This window comes from Oncorhynchus nerka, linkage group LG22, assembly GCF_034236695.1.
Source record: "Oncorhynchus nerka isolate Pitt River linkage group LG22, Oner_Uvic_2.0, whole genome shotgun sequence".
NCBI classification, from domain to species: Eukaryota; Metazoa; Chordata; class Actinopteri; order Salmoniformes; family Salmonidae; genus Oncorhynchus; species Oncorhynchus nerka.
The window spans coordinates 70,266,519-70,281,506 of NC_088417.1; the positions used below are offsets into that span (position 1 = coordinate 70,266,519).

The 14,988-nt window shown below is 42.1% G+C and overlaps 1 pseudogene; it reads right to left on the reverse strand.

Moving 5' to 3' along the window:
* Positions 1-129: 129 nt before the first annotated feature.
* On the reverse strand, positions 130-12,454 carry LOC115104674 (arsenite methyltransferase-like; annotated as a pseudogene).
* Positions 12,455-14,988: the final 2,534 nt, after the last annotated feature.

The following is a 14,988-nucleotide window of genomic DNA, read 5'->3' on the forward strand; positions in this document are numbered from 1 at the left end:
AGGGACCAACTCAGTCCATTTCTAATAGCAATGTATTAACAATTAAACAGAGCCCACATTAAATATATTTGCAAATCACACAAAAATGTAGTTAAAAAAAATCATGTAACATGTTTATTATATTCATTTTCATGAAGAAAATAGTATCTCCCTTCAGTTGGTAGTGTCATACTTTTCCACTGGTTCTTCGGTGTTCCCAATCTTGGTGGAGGGCTTTGAATGAAGTTTGAGGTTATCAGCAAGTAGGAATGGGTTATTAAGGTGGCAGCTCTGAAAAGCACATCACAAAGGAGAGGAGAGAGAGGAGAGAGAAAGAGAATTGGCTACTGGTGCTTGCAGACTACTGCATATAGCTATCTATTCGAACAGTAGGGCTTTTGAGACACTGAGTGGGCTGAGCTGTGTGGTAAGCCTCCTCCTCCTGTTCAGAGTGATGCTGTGACCTGAGTGGGATGAAGGTGCTGAAAGTGCTGTACTTCTACATAACAGAGAACATGTAGCCCTGCCAGATACATGACCATAGGATCAACTTATGAGGATTTATTAATTACAATGATAAGAATTGCTGACTAGAATTTCTCTTTCTCTTCATGTAATGTAGCACATATTGTTATGGTCTATATGTATGGTGGAAAAATATACAAATGCATGATGGTTTCTGGATAGCCCAGAGGAAATATACTAGAGGGTTTACCTGAGGGGCACATTTAGGGCTTGGTGCAGGTTTGTCTGAGCTTTGGATGGAGAAGTCAGAGGAGAATCGGGAATGCTGAAGCACGGCTGCCATTTCTGCATCCACGGTTACCTCTATGTCTGTCTGTAGGGATCAAGCAGAAACACAAAACACAGCTCTTCAAAGGCAAAACGCAGGTCCAGAAAGGGAGAAGAGGAATACTTGCCAGCTTTTTAATAGGGGAATAGGTTTGGTGACAAATTACTTGGACACACCTCAAAACAATGATACATGTCAAACTTGAGTAGGTCGGGATGGTCAGGGACCGTTCCTTTGTAAGCCACAACTGCGTCGCTCTGCTTTCTATTTTTGGGCAACTTGAAGAGGCGGTAAGTTGCAGAGGTGTGTGTGATGCCACCTGTGGGGAACAAGAAAACAAAGAAACAGATGTTTTGATCTGATAGTTGGTAATGGAAGTGGTTGAAATTAAACAATATATTCATTTCTTCTCACCCAATCATGTTTCAGAATAATGCTCAAGAGAGATGGTAACAGAGAACGGAACTGTTGAACCTTGCTAGACATTGAAGTCTACCTTCATCTCATTGTCCTATTCATGAGATCATTGAGAGGCAGACATTAATGTGCCATCTTACTTGCTTTCTTCTGTAGCTCACTATTGTGGACGATGATGTGGCTTGCAGTGAGAAGGTATGGAGTACTAAAGCCCACCTCGTGCACGAGAGAGATCAGGTCTCGCCAGTAGAGGGCACCACTCAAGCCTTCACCTGTCACAACACAGAAAACATGACATTAGATGAACAATTCCCAACCAACACTGCTATGTTGTTGATATTTTAATGTATCTAGAACAGTGTGTTATTGGGTCTCGCATTGGCTCAACATCATTATTCCTGTCAGATAGCATACATTCAACTTTTAACTCTGTCAGCTGTCACAAAGCAAGCATTCTTACCCCACAGAACTGGGTCTTGTTTCAAATGTTCCGGAACAGCCTTGCTGGAATATATGTCACTAAAGTAAAGTTCCCCACCCTCCTGTAAATACATAGGATTTGACATGAATTAAACATTTTACAATCTATAAAACCTATCAGAGTTCTGACAAGAAGGCTCAAGAGACAATCAAAATACTATATTGTTGTATGAAGGTCATGTGATATACTATGATGGAATAGTTTTATTATTTTATTTTGGTCATTTATTTTGGTGCTAATCTTTACAAAAATAAATGTTTTACAATGTTGTAGGTGAAGGTAAATCAAACCACATCCTCATAAGTAAAAGTTCATTGTTTCTCCAGCAGATGGCAATAGAGTATCAGCAGATGGCAATAGAGTATCTGATTTCACACTGCGTGTTGCATAACGATAGGTTCACATACCGACAAAGATAAATGAGGAAAAGCAAATGATTCATGAAAATGATGCCACTTTGTAAATCAAGTAGCTTTTAAAATCACATAGTCTTGTTTCCAATTTTCAGCATTGCTACTTAATCAACATTTTATATATTTATGTGAGGCATGCAGCATGCTGCTGAGGTATTGGCTGAACACCAGAGAGTGTGAAGGTTACCTTGAGCACTCTGAAAGCCTCCCTGAGAACCGGCTTCTTGTCAGGACACAGACACATGGCACAGTTTGACCTACAGATAGACAGACAGACAGACAGGCAGGAAGACGGCAGAGACATCAGTTAGTCAGGGTATTTGGGAACCGATCAGGTCACCAATCAGGGAACAAATTGATAAATCAATATGTGAACCAATCAGTGAATAAATGGTAAATAGATAAGGCATTTTCCCTTAACAGACTATTAGCTCAAAGGAGATGGAGAGGAGGGATTGTCATTGGAAATGTGTTGTGTGGGATTTTCTTCAGTAAGACACTCACTCGAAAAGATCCCCAGCAGAAAGCAAGCCTAAGGGTGTTGAAGGAAGGAACAGCTTTACTCACACCAGAACATCCAGCGAACCGCTCTGTATTCCCGTCTCATTCAGTTTCTCTATGTAACCCTGCACAAATATGGTGTTGGGCTTCTCGTAGCCATACTTCTGCTGGTGGTACTGGACATATTTGCGTGATGCCAGGATCTGGGTTTAGGATACATAGTATGAAAATCACTTGTGATCCACAGTTTTATTTGTGATAAGATATTAGGCAGGGAATTCCCACAAAATATATTGTGCGGCACGGTAAGCCTACCAGTTCTGCTGTCATGTCAATGCCGATGACATGACCGCTCTGGCCCACTAGTTTACTGAGAATGAAGCAGTCTCTGCCAGAGCCACTGCCCAGATCCAGCACCTTACAGCCCTGTAGCTTCTCAGGAACAACCAGCCCACAACCAGAGTATCTGCAGAACAGCACAGTAGCACCCATGACAGTAGATACTAATGCATTGAAGGTGCGTTCTTACTGAGAGTGACCAATGCTCGTGCAATGCAAATATAGTATTGATGCTTTTCACATAGACAAACAGTGAATTAGATGTTATTGATTTAGCCTGTTATCAGTTACAACGTGTTTATTATTAGGAACACAACAATATAACAATATGGGGTTATAAACCAGAGAGACTTAGCATACTTTTTGCAGACCGAGGGGTGGACTAGTCGAAGTGCATCAAAAGTGCTCTGGGGTATTGGGGTGGATGGTGACATGCATGATGCACTGGTCTTTAGATTACCATGTATCTCCAGGCGAGAGCCATAGTATCTCTGCAGTGAGGAGGATTATAGTAGTTCAAATAAATACGATTCAGACATTTAACATCAGATACAGTGACAAAAATCTGTTAAATAACAGCACGGTATGCTAGTGAGGGAAAATATATACCTGAACAAGTTCATGGTATTCCAAGGTTTCCATGTTTTAGGCTGATTATAGCTGGTTTCACTTCAATTGTTGCCAAGAAAACAAACACTTTTTTGTTCAAAACACAAAACTGATAGGCTGAGAACACTGAAACATTCACATACCAGAAGACAGTTGGGCGGATTTGCTATTACTGTGTAACAGAGATACTACTAGTGTAAGGTGTAAGCACACCTTGAATTTATTGTAATCCCTGCTGATTTTAATTTACATAATTATTTTTTCATACAATGTTTTAGCTGGTAGTAGGACTGACCGAAATGACAGAGCTTACCTGGCTAGAAAGATCGCTTCACAGTTGATGTTCCCTTTCCCCTCTCTGCATTTATTGAGATCTAAGAGCAAGGTGAGTATTGATTTTATGACAACTGATTGGTCTAGTTAAAGCCAGCTGAGTTTGGAAAAAGGGCATCCAGCAGAGGCCTATGTCCTGTAAAATCCATCCAAACTTGATAGTACCGGATTTTGACGATTTGTTGAGGCCAAGTTCACTTACCCCCACTTCATGCAACAAACTACAATTGTTTTTCAGTTGTAGTTTGTTTTTCATGAATGTATTCCTTAATGTGTTCTTTATGATTTTACCTGTCAATTGTCCAGGCACTTTCTTTGTACTGTACTGAACATTGTTTTTTGAGTCACGTATAGCAAATGTTTTCCTCTATCTCCTCATGTCCCACACAGAGTTTGTGTCATCTCTGACTGCACATCTTTCACACTTCAAAGCATAATAACATAAATATGCAAGCTATGTGAGTTGGAGATGTCTCAAAATCCCCTCTGAATGCAGATGCAGTAAGTAATGTTGAGCCTCTGTCCTTCCCCTCAACCCATGGAACTGCAGGTCAGAAACCAGTCAACAACAGAGTTAAATGTTGCATGTTTCCCCTAAATGGCCCTTGGACTCCACTGGCACAAAGTTTACATCTCAATCTGGTCTCAGCAAGACCAGCTGACACTGAACTGCCCTTTCTCATTCGACTGGGGTTTTTGAGAAATGTTTACTTGGAAAGTTCATGGCCACAGTGTCATCATATGTGGTGGAACTGCACAGACAATTACAATTAAACTGTTTCTTTAAAAAAAAAATCTTTGAGAATTGAAAATGGGGTTAAATTGGTCAAATCAATTTTAATCATTGTTGTTGTTGTTGTTTAATTGTTTTATTTGGCTAATGGGGACATAGTCACAATTGAGAACTGTGCAGTTTCAGTTCTAGCCAATGTTGAACTTTACTGCTCAGTGTGAAATTTGGCCTAGGTAATTGCGAATAACCAAAAAAATCTTTAGGCATTTTGTAGGAATACTGTATACTCACCTCGAAGGGCATAAATATTAGTAAAAGGTTTTGTTTAAGGATAGTGGGGGAAAGGATTATATGTGAGTACTTTCCTGGGAGGAAGACATTAACAGACAGGAGATTGACACCACTAGCTCTCCCCAGCCAGTTTGTAAAACATTTACCCTTGTGCTTGTCTGACATTGCAGACGTCAGCCATGCTCTTTCATTGTCAGCCAAGAACCCTCAAATGGACAGGCAGGCAGGCTGCTGCACTGAAGCTCTGACTGCAGAGAAACGCTCTTAGGGATCATTAATATTTCACTCACTCTGTTTACATGTATTCACTTGACCATCAATATGCAGGCTATAAAAAATGTTTTGTTTTTTTTACCTTGTCAATAATTTAGAGCACACACACATTTAAACCAAACATATATTTCTTTGTGATTACTGATCAATTAAATTTGTGTACTTATGTATTGTATATCGTTTTTTTTTGTGGTTTGGTTTTCATATAAGACCTTGGGCATCCAACCTCACCTGCAAACCGTTTTATTTGTTTATTTTTTATCTGTATTTTTGTCTTTCACTTGTTTTTTTGCTGCAAAAAAATATATTAAAAATAATTGAATAAATGTGAACCCTGTGCGTCTTTGAGACAGGTTTCCTTGACACAGTAAACAGTGTCTTAGTAAACAGAACAGTTATCCATTAGCTCTAATAGACCATCATATTTTCAGTCCATTCTATATTAACCTATTGAATTGTAACTATCACTAGAACCATGGAAATCATCTTAAAGCGCCATTCCACACATCAAGATAATTACTCATTTATGACATGTAATAATTACCAAAACATTTATGTTCACCCACAGAGAGGTCTGGGGAGCAGAGAAAGTCAAAGGTCAAAAGGCTATCAGGTGTGATTAAAAGAAAGAACTGAAATCATGCTGCCAGTTGTTATATTTACGGAGGCCCTTTGAAGAATGGAATTGTGAAGCGGAGGGGGGCCCGGCTCACAGCTGCGGGGCAACACTTGATCCTGGGCTGCCAAGAGACAGAGGGCGGTCAGGCTGAGAGGAGGTTCAGAGGTTATGACCTTTGGGGGTTAAGGCTCCAGACTTCACAAGAGGTACATCTTCAAAAGCTAAGGCCCCATTGGGGAAACAGGTTAGGGCAGGAAAATTAACAAATGTGACCTCTTTCTCTAAGAACAGGATTTTCCTCCCCCGGTTAGTTTATTCTATTTTTTATTTGATTTTATGTTGGTTCTCTTCAAGTTTTACTTTTACTTTCAAATTTCATCCATTCATTGAAGTATTAAAACCATCTAATTTCAAAGAGCTAATCTATTGTATCAAATAAAAAAATGCTTTAAGGCTTCTTAGTATGTTTACTCTTTTTTTTACTCTTTTACTTCTAATTGTGAAGTTCTCATCAGGACAAGGAGCGCCTGACACACCTCTTTCAAAGGAGGTCACATTACCCATAACATGTTAATTGCACTCCTCCTTAGGGAGGTGTTGTGTGTGTTTACAGTACATAACACGGCAGGTCAAACCATGTGCTCAAAGATCAAATACTAGTATAAGCAGGGATGACTGAACATCTGTGGAGGGATGCATTAGAACAATCACCATGACAACTAAAGACAAGTGTTGACAGTGCATGGCCCCCATGTGAGTAAACAAAAGGATTTGATAAAATAGGACAGAAAATAAAAACAACAGTTTCAATGACCATCATCCCAATAAAAGTTGTTTTAAAAAGAAACTTTTGTACATTTGAATTACCCTCATTAGTGGAAAGATCTGCAGATTCTTGACAAACTTTAGAATTTCAAGTGAACAATGCTACCAGTGTCGGATGACATGTGACAAATCGTATTATTGTGATTATTTTCACGCTTCTGATTGCGTGAAAAAGCTCACAGCTTTAGAATTTTCACAGGTCGATTATTTGCTTGCACTTCTGCTTCAATTCTGTTTCTAGGTTATCTGTGTTTCTTAGGTGGATAACGTCAGTGCCTGATTGAAATTGACCCTTCAAACGTGGATAAAAAAATAATGATCCCTTTTAAAATATATTATTGATTGTTTTGCGCTTCTATGGGGGCACAAAACAACTGGGTGGAATGGCAAGAGTTGCTGTAGCTGTTTATGTGTCAGCATAGTGATTTAGCAGCAAGCCTGTTAGCAAGGTGTGAACACTGACTCTGTAGATGGCTGAGCATGTGGCTGCGGATCTCTTTCCTCTCACTTCCCTCAGCCACATCTCCACTATCAGTTACTTTGATTTTACATTGTTCAAATATGTTATATTGATCAGGGGTGTCATGCATCCCAAAAATCAGAGGGGGCACAAAAGTATTTAGTCAGCCACCAATTGTGCAAGTTCTCCCACTTAAACAGATGAGAGAGGCCTGTAATTTTCATCATAGGTACAATTCAGCTATGACAGACATAATGAGGGAAAAAATCCAGAAAATCACATTGTAGGATTTTTAATGAATTTATTTGCAAATTATGGTGGAAAATAAGTATTTGGTCACCTACAAACAAGCAAGATTTCGGGCTCTCACAGACCTGTAACTTCTTCTTTAAGAGGCTCCTCTGTCCTCCACGCGTTACATGTATTAATGGCACCTGTTTGAACCTGTTATCAGTATAAAAGACACCTGTCCACAACCTTAAACAGTCAGACTCCAAATTCCACTATGGCCAAGACCAAAGAGCTGTCAAAGGACACCAGAAACAAAATTGTAGACCTGCACCAGGCTGGGAAGACTGAATCTGCAATAGGTAAGCAGCTTGGTTTGAAGAAATCAACTGTGGGAGCAATTATTAGGAAATGGAAGACATACAAGACCACTGATAATCTCCCTCGACTGGGGCTCCATGCAAGATCTCACCCCGTGGGGTCAAAATGATCACAAGAACGGTGAGCAAAAATCCCAGAACCACACGGGGGGACCTAGTGAATGACCTGCAGAGAGCTGGGACCAAAGTAACAAAGCCTACCATCATTAACACACTACGCCGCCATGGATTCAAATCCTGCAGTGCCAAACGTGTCCCCCTGCTTAAGCCAGTACATGTCCAGGCCCGTCTGAAGTTTGCTAGAGAGCATTTGGATGATCCAGAAGAAGATTGGGAAAATGTCATATGGTCAGAGGAAACCAAAATATAACTTTTTGGTAAAAACTCAACTCGTCGTGTTTGGAGGACAAAGAATGCTGAGTTGCATCCAAAGAACACCATACCTACTGTGAAGCATGGGGGTGGAAACATCATGCTTTGGGGCTGTTTTTCTGCAAAGGGACCAGGACGACTGATCCGTGTAAAGGAAAGAATGAATGGGGCCATGTATCGTGAGATTTTGAGTGAAAACCTCCTTCCATCAGCAAGGGCATTGAAGATGAAACGTGGCTAGGTCTTTCAGCATGACAATGATCCCAAACACACCTCCCGGGCAACGAAGGAGTGGCTTCGTAAGAAGCATTTCAAGGTCCTGGAGTGGCCTAGCCAGTCTCCAGATCTCAACCTCATAGAAAATCTTTGGAGGGAGTTGAAAGTCCGTGTTGCCCAGCAACAGCCCCAAAACATCACTGCTCTAGAGGAGATCTGCATGGAGGAATGGGCCAAAATACCAGCAACAGTGTGTGAAAACCTTGTGAAGACTTACAGAAAACGTTTGACCTCTGTCATTGCCAACAAAGGGTATATAACAAAGTATTGAGATAAACTTTTGTTATTGACCAAATACTTATTTTCCACCATAATTTGCAAATAAATTCATTAAAAATCCTACAATGTGATTTTCTGGATTTTTTTTTTCTCCTTTTGTCTGTCATAGTTGAAGTGTACCTATGATGAAAATTAGAGGCCTCTCTCATCTTTTTAAGTGGGAGAACTTGCACAATTGGTGGCTGACTAAATACTTTTTTGCCCCACTGTATGTAAAGATGGTTCGGAGGGGCCCCGTCGGGTAGTTGGAGAATAAAGCATTTTTCAAACATCTGAAACTGTTAATTTCCTGCTATCTAGAGCCATAATCATTATGCTTCATTCTATGACAAAAATATGTTTATTGTTCTACATATCTAAGCATACGTCTTGAGCTATCTTTATCCTCCTGACTGGTGATTATTATTTTGTTAAGAATCTAGCCAACCCTCTCTGCATCTATGCTAAAATCAGGGTAAAATATTGAAAGGAATGTGAATCTTATTCAGTACATTTAGCAATTTCTTGCTCTTCTAAAGTCAACCAAACATTAGACAAGCTAACTACTCTAACTTGATTGATAGCCTGAAATGGCTTCTTTGTAGCTGATTATGAGGTTGGGAGACTGGAAACCTACCTAGGCTAGCTAAAGCCAAGTTCATAAAATTGCTAGGTGGCTACAGAGAAACAACAACCAATTGTTTTTTGCATATATATGTATATATATATATATTAACATGACAAATCTGAGGGGGCATGTTCCCCTGTGCCGCCTGTTGGCATGATGCCTCTGATCTTGATAACCAAATGTATTGAGCTAGCAAGCTGCCATTGTGTGCATCACATGACTCGCTAGCTATATGACCACAACTAGACCCAATGTTCCTTATGCAGTTTAATTTAGATTATTAGGATCCCCATTAGCTACTGGAAATGCAGCAGCTACTCTTCCTGGGGTCCACATAGAACGTAATAATATATGAAAAAGTATTATTGTTATATGCAGTACAGTTCAATTTGATCTTTAGAAAAAGGAGGGATGCTTTTTTTCTATTTTTTAAAGCTAAATGAGATTTTTTTTCCCAAGTAAACTCTAGTGGTTGATGACATGGCTCTGTACATAACTGAGTGACGCATTAAATGTTTTTCTGGTTTGGGTACAGTGAAGAAACCCATAATGGCATGTCTGGTGGGGTACGTACAGTTGAAGTCGGAAGTTTACATACACCTTAGCCAAATACATTTCAACTAGTTTTTCACAATTCCTGACATTTAATCCGAGTAAACATTCCCTGTCTTAGGTCAGTTAGGATCACCACTTTATTTTAATTATGTGAAATGTCAGAATAATAGTAGAGAAAATGATTTATTTCAGCTTTTATCACATTCCTAGTGGGTCAGAAGTTTACATACACTCAATTAGTATTTGGTAGCATTGCCTTTAAATTGTTTAACCTGGGTCAAATGTTTCGGGTAGCCTTCCACAAGCTTCCCACAATAAGTTGGGTGAATTTTGGCCCATTCATCCTGACAGAGCTGGTGTCAGGTTTGTAGGCCTCCTTTCTCGCACACACTTTTTCATTCTGCCCACAAATTTTCTATAAGATTGAGGTCAGGGCTTTGTAATGGCCACTCCAATACCTTGACTTTGTTGTCCTGATGCCATTTTGCCACAACATTGAACGTGTGCTTGGGGTCATTGTCCATTTGGAAGACCCATTTGCAACCACGCTTTAACTTCCTGACTGATGTCTTGTAATGTTGCTTCAATACATCCACGTAATTTTCCTACCTCATGATGACATCTATTTTGTGAAGTGCACCAGTCCCTCCTGCAGCAAAGCACCTCCACAACATGATAATGCCACCTCTGTGCTCCACGGTTGGGGTGGTGTTCTTCGGCTTGCAAGCCTCCCCCTTTTCCCTCCAAACATAACGGTGGTCATTATGCCCAAACTGTCTATAGGCTGGGAGCAATAGGCTGGGAGTCGTGGTCAGATTTGCCGAAAGGAAGGCGAGGGAGGGCTTTGTATGCGTTTCAGAATTTAGAGTAACAATGATCCAGAATTTTGCCAGCCCGGGTCACGCATTCGATATGCTGATAGTTTAGGGAGCCTTATTTTCAGATTAGCCTTGTTAAAATCCCCAGCTACAATGAATGCAGCCTCAGGATATGTGGTTTCCAGTTTACATAGAGTCCAATGAAGTTTTATACATAAAAAGGAAAAATACATTAAAAATAGTTTCCTCAGAACGCGAAGTGAGGTGGCCATCTCTGTCGGCGCTGGAAGTAGAGCAAAGAGGCACTGATTTTGAAGGTAGGCCTTGAAATACATCCACAGGTACACCACCAACTGACTCAAATTATGTCAATTAACCTTACAGAAGCTTCTAAAGCCATGACATAATTTTTGGGAATTTTCCAAGATGGTTAAAATCACAGTCAACTTAGTGTATGTAAACTTCTGACCCACTGGAATTGTGATACAGTGAATTATAAGTTAAATAATCTCTCTGTAAACAATTGTTGGAAAAATGACTTGTGTCATGCACAAAATAGATGTCCTAACCGACTTGCCAAAACTGTAGTTTTCTGACAAGAAATGTGTGGATTGGTTGACAACCTAGTTTTAATGACTCTAAACTTGCGACTTCAACTGTATATCTGTTTGAAGTCTATGCAAATAGACTTTACAAGTGGTTAGGAATTTTCAACACACAAATGTTTGGGACCCCAAAAGCTTGGTTCCAGTGATGTACTGGGCCATACGCACTACCCTCTGTTGCTCTTCATGGTCAAATGCTGATCAATTGCCATACCAGGAGGTGATGCAACCGGTCAGGATGCTCTCGATGGTGCAGCTGTAGAACCTTTTGAGGATCTGGGGACCCATGCCAAATCTTTTCAGTCTCCTGAGGGGGAAAAGGTGTTGTCGTGCCCTCTTCACAACTGTCTTGGTGTGTTTGGACCATGATAGTTTGTTGGTGATGTGGACACCAAGGAACTTAAAACTCGACCCACTCCACTACAGCCCCATTGATGTTAATGGGGGCCTGTTCAGCCCGCCTTTTCCTGTAGTCCATGATCAGCTCATTTGTCTTGCTCATATTGAAGATGTTGTTGTCCTGGCACCACACTGCCAGGTCTTTGACCTCCTCCCTATAGGCTGTCTCATCGTTGTCGGTAATCAGGCCTACCACCGCTGTGTCATCAACAAACTTAATGATTGCGTTGGAGTCGTTTTTGGCCACACAGTCGTGGGTGAACAGGGAGTACAGGAAGGGACTAAGCACGCACCCTTGAGGGGCCCCAATGTTGAGGATCAGTGTGGCAGACTGTTCTTACCACCTTGGGGCCTGTCAGGAAGTCCAGGATCCAGTTGCAGAGGGAGGTGTTTAGTACCAGGGTCCCAGGGTCCTTAGCTTAGTGATGAGCTTTGTGGGCACTATGTTGTTGAACTCTGAGCTGTAGTCAATGAATAGCATTCTCACATAGGTGTTCCTTTTGTCCAGGTGGGAAAGGGCAGTGTGGAGTGCGATTGAAATTGCGTCATCTGTGGATCTGTTGGGGCGGTATGCGAATTGGAGTGGTTCCAGGGTATCTGGGATGATGCTGTTGATGTGAGCCATGACCAGCCTTTCAAAGAACTTCATGGCTACCGACGTGACTGTTATGTGGGCGGTAATCATTTTGGCAGGTTACCTTCGCTCCCTTGAGCACAGGTACTATGGTGGTCTGCTTGAAACATGTAAGTAATACAGAATCGGTCATGGGGAGGTTGAAAATGTCAGTGAAAACACTTGCCAGTTGGTCCGTGCATGCTTTGTGTACAAGTCTTCAATCAATCCCTATACCAGTCTGCTGTTCCCACATGCTTCAAGAGGGCCACCATTGTTCCTGTTCCCAAGAAAGCTAAGGTAACTGAGCTAAACGACTACCGCCCCGTAGCACTCACTTCCGTCATCATGAAGTGCTTTGAGAGACTAGTCAAGGACCATATCACCTCCACCCTACCTGACACCCTAGACCCACTCCAATTTGCTTACCGCCCAAATAGGTCCACAGACGATGCAATCTCAACCACACTGCACACTGCCCTAACCCACCTGGACAAGAGGAATACCTATGTGAGAATGCTGTTCATCGACTACAGCTCGGCATTCAACACCATAGTACCCTCCAAGCTCGTCATCATGCTCGAGACCCTGGGTCTCGACCCCGCCCTGTGCAACTGGGTACTGGACTTCCTGACGGGCCGCCCCCAGGTGGTGAGGGTAGGCAACAACATCTCCTCCCGCTGATCCTCAACACGGGGCCCCACAAGGGTGCGTTCTGAGCCCTCTCCTGTACTCCCTGTTCACCCACGACTGCGTGGCCACGCACGCCTCCAACTCAATCATCAAGTTTGCGGACGACACAACAGTGGTAGGCTTGATTACCAACAACGACGAGACGGCCTACAGGGAGGAGGTGAGGGCCCTCGGAGTGTGGTGTCAGGAAAATAACCTCACACTCAACGTCAACAAAACTAAGGAGATGATTGTGGACTTCAGGAAACAGCAGAGGGAACACCCCCCTATCCACATCGATGGAACAGTAGTGGAGAGGGTAGCAAGTTTTAAGTTCCTCGGCATACACATCACAGACAAACTGAATTGGTCCACTCACACTGACAGCGTCGTGAAGAAGGCGCAGCAGCGCCTCTTCAACCTCAGGAGGCTGAAGAAATTCGGCTTGTCACCAAAAGCACTCACAAACTTCTACAGATGCACAATCGAGAGCATCCTGGCGGGCTGTATCACCGCCTGGTACGGCAACTGCTCCGCCCTCAATCGTAAGGCTCTCCAGAGGGTAGTGAGGTCTGCACAACGCATCACCGGGGGCAAACTACCTGCCCTCCAGGACACCTACACCACCCGATGTTACAGGAAGGCCATAAAGATCATCAAGGACATCAACCACCCGAACCACTGCCTGTTCACCCCGCTATCATCCAGAAGGCGAGGTCAGTACAGGTGCATCAAAGCTGGGACCGAGAGACTGAAAAACAGCTTCTATCTCAAGGCCATCAGACTGTTAAACAGCCACCACTAACATTGAGTGGCTGCTGCCAACACACTGTCATTGACACTGACCCAACTCCAGCCACTTTAATAATGGGAATTGATGGGAAATTATGTAAATATATCACTAGCCACTTTAAACAATGCTACCTTATATAATGTTACTTACCCTACATTATTCATCTCATATGCATACGTATATACTGTACTCTAGATCATCGACTGCATCCTTATGTCACTAGCCACTTTAACTATGCCACTTTGTTTACTTTGTCTACATACTCATCTCATATGTATATACTGTACTCAATACCATCTACTGTATGCTGCTCTGTACCATCACTCATTCATATATCCTTATGTACATATTCCTTATCCCCTTACACTGTGTATAAGACAGTAGTTTTGGAATTGTTAGTTAGATTACTGTTGGTTATCACTGCATTGTCGGAACTAGAAGCACAAGCATTTCGCTACACTCGCATTAACATCTGCTAACCATGTGTATGTGACAAATAAAATTTGATTTGATTTGATTTGATTTGAGTCCTGGTAATCCGTCTGGCCCCGCAGGTTTGTGAATGTTGGCCTGTTTAATGGTCTTGCTCACATCGGCTACGGAGATCTTGATCACACAGTTGTCTGGAACAGCTGGTGCTCTCATGCATGCTTCAGTGTTGCTTGCCTTGAAGCGAGCATAAAAGCATTTAGCTCATCTGGTAGGCTCGCGTCACTGGGCAGCTCACAGCTGGGTGTCTCTTTGTAGTCTGTAATAGTTTTCAAGCCCTGCCACATTCAACGAGCATCAGAGCTGGTGTAGTAGGATTCAATATCAATCCTGTTGTAACGCTCCGGGTGTCGTGGGTGTAGAGTCAGATGCAGGAAACAGAGAGTGCGAGGCTGTGCTCTTTAATGTCCAAAAAACGCAACACAGGGTGCTCACAACCAAAATATACGACCAGGAACAAACACGCTCCTCTACATACAAAACAGAAGGTCACAATAATCAATCCCGCACAAAGAACCAGGCAGGCCGGCTGACTAATAAAGCCTCACTAATTATACCCAACTCAAAACAGGTGTACTCAATAAACACATAAGGAGGGGGAGGAAAGAATCAGTGGCAGCTAGTAGGCCGGCGACGACGACCGCCGAGCGCCACCCGAACGGGAAGGGGAGCCACCGTCGGTCGGAGTCGTGACACCTGTATTGATGCTTTGTCTGTTCGTCTGACGGTGTAGCAGGATTTCTTATTAGTGGCCGGATTAGTGCAGCATCGGTTTGTGGTGGTAAATAGACGACTATAAATAATATTGATGAGAACTTTCTTGGTAGATAGAGTAC